Genomic DNA, 12,130 nt, shown 5'->3' on the forward strand with positions numbered 1-12,130 from the left:
TTCTCTGCCCGCTCCGGCTTTAAAGGTGCCAGCACCACACCACACATAGCAGCACACGGCTCCTGGCTGATAGAGGATTTATTTATTTTCTCTCCTTTTTAATTAAACCTGTCACCCTGCTTCCAAGAGTCAGCTTCAAGATGCCAATGAAAAAGTTGCAGAGGTGGAAAAAGCACTTCACAAAACCTACATACATGTCCTGACTTCGAGAGTGGGACTGAGCAAAATGATTCGGGTTTGGGCTGACGTGACTGCGGAGAATGTTCTCTAATACCTGGCTACTCAAAGTGTGGTCCGACCCTCTCGGGCCTGCTGCATCTTAACCGGATTCCCAGCCAAATTCAAGGGGTCCCGCTGACCCCCAGAACCAGAGGGAGGGGACTCGGAGCAGCTGGACTTGTAGCCACGACCGTTCCCAGGGCTCCCGGGTCCCCCCCACACATGCCCACCGGGAAGCACTAAATGAAAAGATCTTGGGGAACCACTGTCAAAGGAAGGCAGGTCAACAGCCTCCAGCTCGCCCTGGAGAGGGACCGAGGTGGGGCTCCGGGCACCCCTCCCCCTCCTCTGCCACCTTCCGAGGCCGCCCCGCTTCTCCTCCGACCCCCTCCTCTCCCAGGGGCACCCCCTTCCAAACTGCATGGGGCTGCCCTTCCGAGTCCCACGCTCTGCTCGCGCTGGCCCCAGCCCCCGGGCCTCTAGCCCCACCGAAGGCGCCGAAGGAGAGAAAAGCCGACTCACTTCGGTGCCCTCTCAAGCCCCCACTCCACTTCCATCAGCCCCGCAGCCGCTGGCTCCCCGGCTCCACTCCGCAGTCACTTCCTGCTTCCCTCCCGGCACACGTGTCCCCCGGCCTTGAGGCCCCGCCCCCACTGCTGCGACTGGCAGATCCGGCCGGGAGAATAAATTCTCTGGTTCACAGCCTCCGCGGGCTCGGGAGCAGATCGGGGCGGGTGGAACAGAGCCCTGCAGAACCCTCTGCAATCTTCCAAGAAGCCCCAGAAACCCAAGGAAAGGACACCTTTCGCATCGTCCCGGATACCATTTATGTTGCTACACTTTGGCAGCTGAGTCCAACGCCCTGGGTGAGCAACAGGGCAGGACGCGTTTGGAGAGGGTGGGGAATGGAATCTCCCACCATCAGCATCCTTCAATAGGTCAATGGCCCTCAAACTATAGCGTCCAGTGGAACCACCCAGAGAGATGTCAAATCACAGAATGCTGGCACCCTCAGAGCTTCTGGTTCTGGAAGCCTGGGTGGGGCCCGAGGTTTTCTGTTCTGAACTAATTGTTGCTGATGCTCTGGTCCTGGGACCCCTCTTTGAGAACTGCTGCTTTGCTCTCCAGGCCTTCTAGAAAAAGACCTCAGGGTAAGATAGCTAGATTTAGCCAAAAATAAAGACAGGATGCCCAGTTAAATTTGAATTTTAGATAAAAAACAAATAGTTTTTTAGTGTAAGTATACCCTGGGCAGTATTAGGGACATACTTATGCTAAAAACATACTTCATATTTGTTGCTTATCCGAAATTCAAATGTAACAGGTGTCCTGTATTTTATCTGATGACCCTACCAGAGGGTAACCAGAAACACTGCCCATAATCACAGTGGCCACAGACCAGAGGATCCAATGGGAGAAGACCACTTTGGTCCATAGTTGTGGGCACTGATGATTGCACCAGGTCCATGCACTGGGTCAGGAAGGGAAGACGGCGTGGTGACAGTAGGTGGTTTCTGCCTTCAGGAGATTCCCAGACCAGGGAGAGAGCCAGACCAGCTGTCTTAGTCAGCTCGGGCTGCCCTAAGAAAATACCACAGACTGGGTGGCTTAAACAATAGACATCTGTTTTCTCACACTTCTGGAGGCTGCAAGTCCAAGATCAGTCCAAGATCAAGGTGCAGATTCGGAGCCTGGTGAGGGTCTCTTCCTGGTTTGCAGATGGCTGCCTCTCACTGTGTCCTCACATGGCCTTCTCTTGGTGCACGCACAGGAAGGAAAAGAGAGGGATCTCTCTCTCTCTCCCTCTTCTTATAACGCTTCCAATCCTATCAAATGAGAAGCCCACCCTTATGGCTTCATTTAACCTTCACTACCTCCTAAAAGCTCTATCTCCAAATGCAGTCCCATTGGGGGTTAGGGCTTCGGCATATGAATTTCATGGGTGGAGCCCTCATGAATGGCTTTGTTATCCTTATAAAACAGGCTCCAGAGAGCTCCCTTGCCCCATCTGCCATGTGAGGATACACAAGAAGTCTGTAAGCCAGATAAGGCCCTCACCCAACCACGCTGACACCCTCATCTCAGACTTCCAGCTTCCAGAACTGTGAGCAATAAATTTCTGTTGTGTATAAGCTACCCAGTCTGTGGCATTTAGTTACAGCAGCATGAAAGGGACTAAGAGACCCCATTTTACAGATAAGAAAACTGAGGCTCAGGAAAGCTCTGTATTGAGCCCAGGTTGACAGGGAGGTATGGGAAACCAAGCCCAGCTGACTCCAGAGATGGTGTTCTTCCTGCCTCAGACATTCAGGACTCACAGGCTGGGACGGGACACCCTGATCAGCAAAACGTCTCTCTTCCCTTGAGCCACGCCAGTGCCCTAAAGCAGGGTGGCCAACCCCCAGGAGACAAATCCTGCCATTTCCCATCTTTCCCACTGAACCCCTTACACACACACACACACACACACACACACACACACACACACACACCACCAACCCAAACATACAAATTGCCTGTGTCTTTCTTGCACTCACTGACGGTAAGAAGTGCCCAAGTGTTGCCCAAAAGAAAATGTTTCCTTAAAGCTAAGTACACTGGCTCTTACCTCCAGCCCATCCCCAGCCCATTCCCATCCTCTCCCTCCAAAGCAAACCGTGCCCTGCACCCTCCATAAGCTGGGGGAGGAGAGGAGAGATGAGTGTGTAAGAACAAACTAATTAGCAGGGGCTCATTAAAAGGTGGTGGGGGACTTCCCTGGCAGCGCGGTGGTTAAGAATCTGCCCGCCAATGCAGGGGATACGGGTTCGAGCCCTGGTCCGGGAAGACCCCACATGCCGCAGAGCAACCTAAGCCCGTGTGCCACAACTACTGAAGCCCACGCACCTAGAGCCCGTGCTCCGCAACAAGAGAAGCCGCCGCAATGAGAAGCCCGCGCACCGCAACCAAGAATAGCCCCCCCTCACGGCAGCTAGAGAAAGCCCGCGCGCAGCAACGAAGACCCAATGCACACAAAAATAAATAAAATAAATTCATAAAAATAAATAGATAAATAAAATTTAAAATATAATAAAATGAATAAAAGGTGGCGGGTGCCGTGCAGGCAGAGAGGGCCGCCTCCCAAACGTCCAAAGGCCATAGAACGAACTTGACAGTCAGCAAGGTATCCGCAGGGCAGTGGGATGGTGGCCCTTTCCAGAGGAATTGCTGTAGCTTGATCTGGTTAAGCAACCTGCCAGCAGCAAGCACCTCCCACTGGAGCAAGGGGTGGGGCGGGGCGGGGCGGGGGGTGGGGGGTGGAGGGAGACAGCTTCACAGGAAGTGTTGGGGGAGATGGAGAAGTGACAAGAGATGGACACAAGTGGTCCAGCCCAGTGAGTCCCAGTGAGTCCTGTTGCTTCTCTTATTCTCTCCTCCTCCCCACCCCTTCCTCCTCCCTTCTCCTCCTTCTCTCTCTCTGTCTCTCTGCCCCGCTTTCCCTCACCCTCCCTCCCTCCCTCCCTCCCTCCTTTCCTCTCTGAAATCTTGTTTCTTTTAGGAGGTACTGCAGCAATTAAGCAAAGGCTTTGGAATCTGACAGCCCAGGAAGAAGCCCAGCTTGGGACGTGAGTCTCCTTGGACAAATTCCCCAACCCCTCTCAGCCTCAGTCTCCCCATCCTGGGTCTGGGAGTAATCACCCTGTGCTCTCTCTACAGGTGACTGGAACTGGAACAAAGCGCCTACCATCCAGCAGGGCACCCATCACGGCAGGCTGAACGATCATTATCCCTCGACCCTCACTCCTTCCTTCATTTCTTCACTCATTCATTTATCCAGTGGATAGGTCATGGGCCTCTGTTGGCCCTGCTGGGCCCTGGCACAGGGAGATCAGCTACACACAGAGAGCGTGGCCCGGCCCAGCCTCTCTGGCCTCTCATTTCTTTCTCTTTCCTGAAGTCTGACCACTGACGCATCACGAGGACCAAGATAAGCCTCTGAGCCTGGGGCTCCGGTTCCTTCCAAGTGCGGATGCTAAACCCAGCTGAACTGGCGCTGATATGCTGAAGGGATTAAAGAAGTGAAAGTAATAGGCAGTTCAAAGAAGTGCTATTGAAATGTCAGGGACTTTTTGTTGTTCTTTTAGGCGATTTTCTAAGCATGCCCCACCCATATATCCAGAATTCATCCACTTTGCCCAAAATAACAGCTCTGACTCATCATCCTGCCCTGATTCCCATTGTGCACCACCACCTGACCCCACCCCCGCCCCGCCACCAGTCTGTCCTCCAAGCAGCAGCCAAAGTGATTTTTTTTTTTTTTTAGATGTTGGAGGTAGGAGTTTATTTATTTACTTTTGCTGTGTTGGGTCTTCGTTTCTGTGCGAGGGCTTTCTCTAGTTGCGGCGAGTGGGGTCCGCTCTTCATCGCGGTGCGCGGGCCTCTCACTATCGCGGCCTCTCCTGTTGCGGAGCACAAGCTCCAGATGCGCAGGCTCAGTACTTGTGGCTTAGGGCCTAGTTGCTCCGCGGCGTGTGGGATCCTCCCAGACCAGGGTTCGAACCCGTGTCCCCTGCATTAGCAGGCAGATTCTCAACCACTGCGCCACCAGGGAAGCCCCCAAAGTGATTTTTTAAAGACAGAAGTCCAACCACGTCAGTCTCCTACTGCAAAGCCTCTGAGAGCTCCTCCTTGCCTTTGGAGTAAACTAGTGGGTAGAGGCCAGGTATGCTGCTAAACATCCATCACTACTCACAATCTCCACAACAAAGAATTATCTGACCAAAAATGTCAATAGTGCCAAGATTGAGAAGCCCTAGTGTAATCCCATAAAATAAATCTTCTTAGTATGACGTGATGACAAAACTCACTCTTTAAAATTTAACACACCCGGGCTTCCCTGGTGGCGCAGCGGTTGGGAGTCCGCCTGCTAATGCAGGGGACACGGGTTCCTGCCCCGGTCCGGGAGGATCCCACATGCCGCGGAGCGGCTGGGCCCGTGAGCCATGGCCGCTGAGCCTGCGTGTCCGGAGCCTGTGCTCCACAACGGGAGAGGCCACAGCAGTGAGAGGCCCGCGTACCGCAAAAAAAAAAAAAAAAAAAAAAAGATATGGAATTACTAGGTAAAAACCACCACTGATTAAATATGAAATCAACCCTGTCTCCGAGATCATCATTGGCATAAATCCACTTTCCATCTTTTCCACATTGGCTTCAAACAACTCTCCTGGCGTCTCATAAGTAATTCTATGGAGCCCACTTTGCTCAGTTTTATTAAGGGGAATCACCGAACAAGTAAATTCTACTTCAAGCCGGTTCCTTTAGAGCCCCACGGATCACACGAATAGCCTGTTGGTTCACTCACTCACTCAGCAAACGTTTGCTGCACACCTACTATGTGACAGGCATTTGAGGCACTGGATACACATCAGCAAAGGACACAGAGATAACCTGTGCCCTCACGACGCTGCCAGTGCAGACGCTGCAGGCATTGCCTTGAGTGTGTGTTATAAATTAAGGCTTATGACGAAAGCTGTTATATGGTATTATTCGGCTGCTTCTTCCCTTTTCTTATTCTCCAGGAAAGAAACACCCATGCCTTCCACTGCTGGGCAGTCTCCCCAGCCAGTGAGGAAAACTCAGCAGGAGAAAACCTCCTTCTTTTGGTGGATAGAGAGGCAACTGTCCCACACAGCCAAGCTTCGGGCCCTCACCTGCAAGGGGGCTGCTAGGAGCAGAGTGTCCCAGGTGGCGAGGACACCAGGGGACACGCCAACATCAGCATTGCTGATACTTGCCGAAGAGGCCTTGGAAGAAAAGGAACTCAGTCTAAGATTGATTTTTTTTTTTTTGATTCTAAAGGAATATTCACTTTAATACCAAAATTTCTCATTTTTTTCTTCAAGGGGCACCTTTAAATGCCAGGAACTTCAGAACCGACAAAACCTGATGTGCCCCAGGTGGAAGATTTGAAGATCTGAAGTGTTGGGAGATTTGAAGCTGGAAAACAGCTTTCTTCGGCAGGCAGGACAGTGCCCCTGCCCACGCCCACACCAAGATGTTCACATTCTAATCCCTGAAACCTGGGTGTGTTACTTGACCGGCAAAAGGGTCTTTGCTGACGTGACTGAGGATCTTGAGATGGGAAGATTATGCCAGATTACCCGGGTGGGACCCTGTAGTGACAAAGGTCCTCATAAAGGAAGAGCGGGAGGCAGCACGTCAGAGTGAGACAAGGCAGAGGTCAGAGTAGTGCAGCCACAAGCCAAGGAATGCGGGCAGCCTCTAGAAACTGGAAAAGGCAAGGACCCCTTAGAAGCTCCAGAAGGAACAGGTGGCCTTGCACTTTGATGTTAGCCCTTCCGACATCCACAACAGTAATGATTTATGTTGTCTGAAGCCACTAAGTTTGTGATGATTTGTTACAGCAACCATAGGAAACGAATACACTTCTTTTGCCTGGAAGCATCTAATTTCACTGACACCTTTCCGCAGTGGAACTATGAACCACAAGGACCCTCACCCTTAGTCCACTAGGCAGGACCAACTACATAATTTTGGGGCCCTGGTGCAAAATGAAAATGGGAGGCCCCTTAATCAAAAGGCAGTGGGGGGAAAGGCCATTAAAAGTATTAAAATATAAAGCCTTTTCCTTTTCTCTGCATCTGCTCACTGCAGACTCCATGGTCCCATCAGACTTTGCTTATAAAACACAAGTTCAGAGATAAAATTATTAGGAATCTCAGGACAGTGACAGCAGAGCATTAACCCAGGCCTGGAGCCTTTGGGGGTGGGGGTGGGGGTGGGGGTGGGTGGGTGGAGTCAGGCCAGGGTTGGTTATTCGCAAAAAAGTCCACAGAGAGATTGAGAACTAGGATGTTGAAGATGGAGGGAAAGTACAGACAAGACCACAACTAGAGGCCAAAGTCATCAAAGCCAGCCCACGGAGGGAAGCTGTAAACACCCCAGGAGACAGGAAATAGGGGCTGGACACCCCACAGAGGGAGCCTGCGATCTGGGAAGGAGATATTCCAATTCCTACTGGGAAGGAGAGATTAGGCAAGAAAATAAGCAGAAGCATCTCAGCAACCAGAAACCCGTGGACCAGTATCTGGGGTCTCCAAGTTTTCCAGGGGCCTATGAAATGGTTATGAACTGAAAAAAAACATATTGGGTTTTGGTTCCCAAAAAACAAACGGTAGAAATTTAAATTAACAAGTGTTTAACGCTATGTCTATAAAACCTTGTTAAGTGTTGACTTTGGTATTCATAAAAATTTAATTACATTCGGAAAACAATCTGAGTCTTAGCGTTTCTCCCTTCAAGAGAATTCCTAAGTAGGCACAATAATGGCCAAGAAATCACAACCAGTCATAAATTAAATAAGCTTCGAGACAAATCATTTCAAAAGCAAAATTATAAAAAAATCTTTCTGGTTATTTTATGGTGGGGGGAGTACTTAATGTGGAATGTGGGAGCATTTTAATATGCTTATTAGGGCAATATGGGGTGAGATCTCCAAAAGCAGGAGTCATTTAGGGAGCTACAAAGATGTTAAGAGGCCCCAGGGAATGGGGAGGGAGGCTGGATTCCAAGAAGCTTTATTTCTCTCTCCGAGTGGGAGCAGAAACAAAACTCGTTTCATGTGGATTTGCTGTAGTTTGCGGACGGTTGGTGATAGGGACAAAGTAGGGCTGGGTGAACCTACCCGGAAAGGATGATTGTGTCCTACTGTCACCATCATCCCCAGGGAATGGGACCAGCAAGGAGGAAGGAGGCAAAGGAGGAAGGGAAGGATGGAGGGAGGGAGGGACAAAATCACCTCTCTGTGCTCATGCGAACTATCTCAACCTAACAGGGAGGTTTCCTAATTCGGTTTCCATTCTTCGACTTCTTATGGGTGAACTGTGCACCCCCCAAATTCACATGTTAGAGTCCTAACCCCCAGTTCCTCAGACTGTGACCTTATTCGTAGACAGAGTCTTCCCAGAGGTCATCAAGTTAAGGTGAAATCATAGGATGGGCTCTAACCCAATAGAGCTGGTGTCCCTATAAAAAGGAAATGTGGACACAGAGACACACACCGAGGAAAGACGACATGAAGAGACACGGGGAGAAGGCAGCCATCCGCACAACTGGGAGGGAGCCTGGCCAGACCCTTTCCCACGGCCCTCAGGAGGGACCAAGCCTGCCGACACCTTGACTGGGGGCTTCTGGCCTCCGGAACTGTGAGACAGGAAATTTCTGTTGTTTCAGTCACGGTCTGTGGTATTTTGTTACAGCAGCCCTAGCAAACTAACACAGGGCTAAAGGTCACTGTAGGCCACACCATAAAATTTAGCGCCAGGAAGAACCTCCAAGAGTCTCTGGCCCCCGCCCCTCACTTCACAGATAGAACCCTGGACACAGAGCTGGAACCCACACCTCCCACCAGCCCCATTTCTCCCATGTCTCACACATTTGTGAGTCCCTAATCCTCCCGGGCTGTCGGGTCAGAGTCCTAGCTTTCTGGCTCAACCATGAAAATGATTATTGTAAGCAAGACTACAGGGAAACGGGTCAGAATACCAAAGCTCAGGCTTCCCTGGTGGCACAGTGGTTGAGAATCCGCCTGCCAATGCAGGGGACACAGGCTCAAGCCCTGGTCCGGGAAGATCCCACATGCTGCAGAGCAACTAAGCCCATGCGCCACAATTACTGAGCCTGCGAGCCACAACTGCTGAAGCCCACACGCCTAGAACCTGTGCTCCGCCACAAGAGAAGCCGCCGCAATGAGAAGCCCGCACACGGCAATGAAGAGTAGCCCTTGCTCGCCGCAACTAGAGAAAAACCGCGCGCAGCAACGAAGACCCAACGTAGCCAAAGATAAAGAAAGAATACCAAATGTCATAAAAATGTCTCTAGTACTTTCCAGGAGGATCCACTAACAAACAACTGACATTCCCAAACCCGGTCTTAAATGATCCTGCAAGCAAGAGGTACGGATACTATAGTTATTTTCATGGTGAGACAGACTTCTACAACTATTTAAAAATACTATTTCACTGAGACTTTACACAGACTCACCCTGGCCTTTTACCCAAAGTTGTTGTAATTGGTGAGGTTTTAGTCTTGCCACGTATTCTGGAAACATCAGCCGGGACCTGCAACAGAGAACAATACAGACAGAAAACCTTACACATAAGAGGCACTCAGAAAAAAAAATCATTTGTCTAATTAAATGGAATGATGGAGCCATGCAAACTGGCCTGGACCCTCTGTTTCCGCTAATGGGGTTGATCCATCAGTGTGATTTCCCAGGAACTCGCTTAATAAAATGATTTAAAATATAGGGAGGAGAAAAGATATTGATCACTCTAATGCTCAACTAAAGAAGGCTAGTTCAATACATTACAGAACATAAAGGCAGTAGACTTTTAGGCAGTTAATCAAAACGATAAACACAGTAGCAGCAGAGGAAATAATACATGATATGGTGCTTTGTGAAAGAAGCAATATACAAAAATATATGCCATTTGTTATTACAATGGCAAAAAATACACAAATAACAGAAAACTAAAATTCATACAAATTAAAGTACTTGGGTGATGAGAGTGTAGAGTTTTTCCCCCTTTCTACAACGTTATGTTCTTTTTATAAATTTTTTTCTGATTGATTTATTTATTTATTTTGGCTGCGGTTGGGTCTTTGTTGCTGCGCGTGGGCTTCCTCCAGTTGCGGCGAGCGGGGGCTACGCTTCCTTCGGGTGAGCGGGCTTCTCACTGCGGTGGTTCCTCTTGTTGCAGAGCACGGGCTCTAGGCACACGAGCTTCAGTAGTTGTGGCACGTGGGTTCAGTGGTTGTGGCTCGTGGGCTCTAGAGCGCAGGCTCAGTAGTTGTGGTGCACGGGCTTAGCTGCTCTGCGGCATGTGGGATCTTCCCGGGCCAGGGCTCGAACCCGTGTCCCCTGCATTGGGAGGTGGATTCTTAACCACTGCGCCACCAAGGAAGTCCCCTCTTTTTATAATTTAAACACATTTCAAGCAGGTATAAAAGGAGATGAATCCAGAAAACAAGGCTCACTGAGCTTAAATAACATGACTTAAGGTCAGTAGTGAAACCCAATGTAGACTCTCCTAATTCTACGCACAAGACTCCCAGTCAATAATGTCGACTCTGTGCTTATATCCAAAACCACCTGGATGCTTCGGAAAGCCAGGTTCCCTTGAAAATTTCCACGATTTGTTTTAATCGGTCATTTCCCATGGATTTTCTTCACCTCATTAGCTCTCCAACAGGCCAGCTGCGGGATGAGGTCGTCTGCCCGTGACGAGGACCAGAGGCGGTTCCCCCCGCCACACACCCACCCACGCACATGCTCCTCCCAGAGCCCCTGGGACTGCCTGTCGCCACCAGGCAGGGCTGTCACGATGCAGGTCACGTTTCCTGCCTTGCAGCTCACAGACAGATGGTTGGCGGGGCCTTGGCTTGGACAGAACACGTGAGCCCCGGGGTGCCCGCAGAAGTGGGGGCTCCCACCGCCCGCCGGAGGCCCTGCCTCTGACCATCTCAAAGGCCCCCTAGATACTCCCAGGAGACCATGGGCTCAGGGCACAGTGCTCACACCTAAGGCTCCTCTTCCCCTCCATCCCAACCCAGAAAAGCATAGAGTTCGGGCCTTCACACGGGGCCCCTGACACGTACCCAGCTGCCTTCAGGGGGGCCTCATGACAGTTGGACTTCAGAATGTCTCCAGAGGTGCCTGCTTCTGGGGTGGAGAGGGCTATGCTGAGTTCTTCCAGAACCTTCCACAGCCATAGCGGGGAAGCACTCTCTAGTCCATTTTAATACCAAAATCTACTCTGGGTTCATTACAACAAGCATGGATGATCTAGTATGTAACCACCTCTGTGCTCTCTCTAAGCCACCTGTTATTCCGTCTCCAACTGCACTCCCCTCCAAAAAATAATTTGAAAGCGTTTAGTCAAACAAATGTTAAAGCAAGAATTCGTCCTTTTCCTCGTTTTTTAATTCATCAAAGACACACTGAGGTAACTACCAATCAGAGCTTCAAATCAACATGAGATACCAGGGCCACAGAACTGAGAGGCCTTCACTCCAACCAAAAGCAGAAGAGATTGGATTTGAAGTTGACTTTGCCTCGTTCGGCTTTGGGAAATTCTTTTTTTTTTTTTTTTTTTTTTTTTGCGGTACACGGGCCTCTCACTGCTGTGGCCTCTCCCGTTGCGGAGCACAGGCTCCGGACGCGCAGGCTCAGCGGCCATGGCTCACGGGCCCAGCCGCTCCGCGGCATGTGGGATCCTCCCGGACCTGGGCATGAACCCATGTCCCCTGCATCGGCTGGCAGACTCTCAACCACTGCACCACCAGGGAAGCCCGGGAAATATTAATAATGGATAAACACCATACTAGGCAGTCCCTTCAAGCTCAGGAACCCCAAGCTGGGAATCATGGCTGCAGGGGGTGGGGAATAAATGAAACACATAGTCCTTGACTTTGAGAAGCCAGGAAAACAACAAATAAATCCACACCAAACAATTAACTATGCGAGTAGCTCCCAACCCTTGTCCATTGCTGTTCTAACGTGGCTACCCGTGAGGTTTTCAACCCTAAAGAGAATGATAGTGAATGTGTGCCATCCCTTGGGTGAACAGAGAAGACACTTCATAAATACTTGTCAAATAAACGAGCGGTGACCTGCATTTTTTTAAAGACTCTTAATTTTTACAGCACACACTCCCAGGCAAGACTTCTAGAACGTGATCTCACCAAGACCTCTAAATGCCAAATTAATCAAAGAAGTTGAGTGCAGCTGCTGTTCCAGGACGCTGGTGAGACTTGAGGTGACAAGGCTGGCAGCGGACTTGGGGGAGGAGCTCACCCTAAGATGGTCTCTTCCCTGTAAATGCTTATTCATTCTCTTCTCTTGAAGATG

At 50.3% G+C, this 12,130-nt stretch overlaps 1 protein-coding gene and 1 long non-coding RNA gene across 7 annotated transcripts in view; one reads left to right on the forward strand and one right to left on the reverse strand.

Annotated features, from left to right (window-relative positions):
* The window catches only part of SLC39A11 (solute carrier family 39 member 11), a 382,284-nt gene that overhangs the window by 297,643 nt on the left and 72,511 nt on the right, over nucleotides 1-12,130 (reverse strand). For 4 of the 6 annotated variants that reach the window (XM_081220291.1, XM_081220290.1, XM_081220289.1 and 1 more), the window contains exon 1: nucleotides 742-831. The gene's annotated coding sequence lies outside the window, so the exon portion shown is untranslated. Of the gene's footprint in view, nucleotides 1-741; nucleotides 832-9,261; nucleotides 9,339-12,130 lie in introns of those variants that run through there. The other 2 variants (XM_081220292.1, XM_081220293.1) reach the window with 1 other exon arrangement.
* On the forward strand, nucleotides 3,527-5,082 carry LOC308606911. The gene is made up of 3 exons (XR_014013921.1): nucleotides 3,527-3,603; nucleotides 3,758-3,824; nucleotides 3,916-5,082. It is a non-coding gene; the product is annotated as an uncharacterized lncRNA (long non-coding RNA).

This window comes from Mesoplodon bidens (assembly GCF_964165515.1).
Source record: "Mesoplodon bidens genome assembly, chromosome: 19".
NCBI lineage: Eukaryota > Metazoa > Chordata > Mammalia > Artiodactyla > Ziphiidae > Mesoplodon > Mesoplodon bidens.